This window comes from Acomys russatus, chromosome 24, assembly GCF_903995435.1.
Source record: "Acomys russatus chromosome 24, mAcoRus1.1, whole genome shotgun sequence".
In the NCBI taxonomy this organism is placed as follows: Eukaryota; Metazoa; Chordata; class Mammalia; order Rodentia; family Muridae; genus Acomys; species Acomys russatus.
The window spans coordinates 30281396-30284226 of NC_067160.1; the positions used below are offsets into that span (position 1 = coordinate 30281396).

Below are 2831 nucleotides of genomic sequence, written 5' to 3' on the forward strand. Positions count from 1 at the left end.
CTTTGTCAAAAATCAAGTGTCCATAGATGTGTGGGTTTGTTTTTGGGTCTTTGTTTATATTTGATTGGCCAACCAGCCTATTTCTATGCCAGTACCATGCTGCTTTTATTACTGTTGCTCTATAGTACAGCTTGAGATCAGAGATAGATAATCCTCCAGAAGATCTTGTACTATACAGGATTGTTTTTGCTATTCTGGGTTTTTTATTTGTTTGTTTGTTTTTTATATATGAAGTTAAGAATTGATCTTTCAAGGTCTGAAAAAAATTATATGGTTATTTTAATAGGGATTTCATTGAATCTGTGGATTGCTGTTGGTAAGATGGCCATGTTTACTATGTTGATTATCCTGATTTAGGAGCATGGGAGATCTTTCCATCTTCTGATATCATTTTCAATTTCTTCCTTTAGAGACTTGAAGTTTTTTTCATACAAGTCTTTTATTTGTTGGGTTAGAGGTACACCAAGATACTTAAACACCACCAAACCAAATAATTCAATTAAAAAATTGGGTAGAGAGATAACAGAGAATTCTCAGCAGAGGAATATAGAATGGCAGAGAAACACTTAAAGAAATGCTCAATGTCCTTAGTCATCAGGGAAATACAAATCAAAATGACTCTAAGATTCCATGTTACACCTCTCAGAAAGGCTAAGATCAAAAACTCAAGTGACAGCACATGTTGGCAAGGATCTGGAGAAAAGAGAACACTCCGACATTGCTGGTGGGAGTGAAAAATTATACAACCACTTTGGAAATGAATCTGGAGCTTTTTCAGAAAATTGGGCATAGTGCTACCTCAGGACCCAGCTATATCATTCCTGGGCACATACCCAAAAGATACTCCACCACACAAACAAGGACATTTGCTCAATTATGTTCACAGCAACTTTATTCATAATAGCCAGAATCTGGAAACAACCTAGATGTCCCTCAACTGAAGAATGGATAAAGAAACTCTGGTACATTTATACAATAGAATACTATTAAAGGACATCTTGAAATTTGTAGGCAAATGGATGGAACTAGAAATGATCATCCTGAGTGAGGTAACCCAGACCCAGAAAGACACACGTGATATATACTCACTTATAAATGGATATTAGCCCAACATAGAAGTCCCCTAAGAAACTCTACAAAGTGGGAGATCGGGACAGATACTGGGACTTGCAGGTGGTTCCTGAGGGGAGAGCTGAGAGTTGTATGCAAGGGTTAGGGTGGGAGTGGAAGAAACCAGAAGGGTCAGGAGCTCCACAGGGAGACCACCAAGGCCGGTGGATCTGCACTCAAGAGGCCCTGCACAAACTGATACACCAAGAAAGGACAATGCATGCAGAGTACCAAGAATACCTGTTCAGATGTAGCTGATAGACAGCTCATTCTCCATGTGTGTAGGGAGGGGGGAGAGAGGGGACTGCCTCTGGCATGAAGTCTGATGCCTGTGATTTGATCACTGTTCCTTGGTGTGGCAGCCTTGCAGGCACACAGAGGAAGGGGATGCAGACTGTCCTGATGAGACCTGATAGAGTGTGATCAGAGGATAGAGGAGGAGCCCTGTTCCTGTCAGAGGTCTAGGGGAGGGAAATAGAGTGGAAGAGGGAGGGAGGGTGGGACCTGAAAAATAAGAGCTAGTGGATAACAATCAGGATGTAATATGAATAAGTTATAATACATAAATAAAAAAGAAAGAAAGAAAGGAAGGAAGGAAGGAAGGAAGGAAGGAAGGAAGGAAGGATGAGGGTGAGTTGGAAGAAGATCTGATCAATAACTTCAAGGTGATGGGAAAATAAGTGAAAGGAGAACAGAAAGGTGACAACTCATGAAAAAATTGAAAAGCCCCTTGGAGAGATTGAAGGAGGTGGATTTTCAGTTGATGGACCAATTACTGAACAGTCTATCCTCGGCTGAGGTGGTCTTGGAAGAGGTTGAGGAGGCCGAGGACATGGAATGGGTGATAGCTTTGATTCCAGTGGCAAATGTGAATTGGATAGGCATTGTGGAAGTGACTGACATGGCCTGAAGCATGAAGGCAAATATGGAGGTAATGTGCCTCACAAGTGGGGAACTGTCAAAGGTGAATTAATTGATTTGGATCAATCAAATATGGCTGAGGTAACACCTGCAGGTGAAGGGCACTGAGTGGTAGACACTGAAAATAAAGAGAATGAACCTGAAAATGATGAAGGAGAGGGTCAGAAAGAGATTCCTTGGGATGAGTGGAAAGCTATTAGAAATAAAGACCAAGCAAAAGTAGAATTTAATATATAAAAAAAAACAAATGAAGGTGCTTTTGGTCAATGTGAAAAAAAGATTTGTTCTGCATAAATCAAAAAGTGTAGGAGGCTCATGCTGAAGATTCACTTATGGAGCCTCGTTTCCCGCAGCCAGAAAACGATATATCATTTCAACTGTAAATCAATTTTGGAGACCTAGACTGTCCAGGAAGTGGTGGCACGGGAGGACATGGGTGTGATGGTCATCCAAACTGTAACAGCAGAATGGGTAAGTGCTTCTGCTCCGGACATAGATGATCCAGAAGCGTTCCCAGCTCTGGCCTAGCTGGGTGCCATATGCAATACAGGTTCCTTTGTGGACCCTCTCATTCAATTTTTTCACATGCTTAAGGAACTCAAGCAACTAAACATTAAAAGGAAAACAAAAACAAACAACAAGCCCCACGGTCGTTCATATCATTCACACCTAAAGACGGAGACTGAATTGTATCTGTTTTGAAAATGAACTTCTCTAGCTAAACAGAAGTAACAAATATGTTAGTTTTGCTTTTATAAAAGTATTGGTAGCAGGGATGTTTTCATAATTTACAGAGATGA

General features: G+C 40.7%; 1 pseudogene; it reads left to right on the forward strand.

Moving 5' to 3' along the window:
* The first annotated feature begins 1744 nt into the window (after nucleotides 1–1744).
* LOC127206956 (plasminogen activator inhibitor 1 RNA-binding protein-like) lies at nucleotides 1745–2559 on the forward strand (annotated as a pseudogene).
* The last annotated feature ends 272 nt before the right edge of the window (nucleotides 2560–2831 follow it).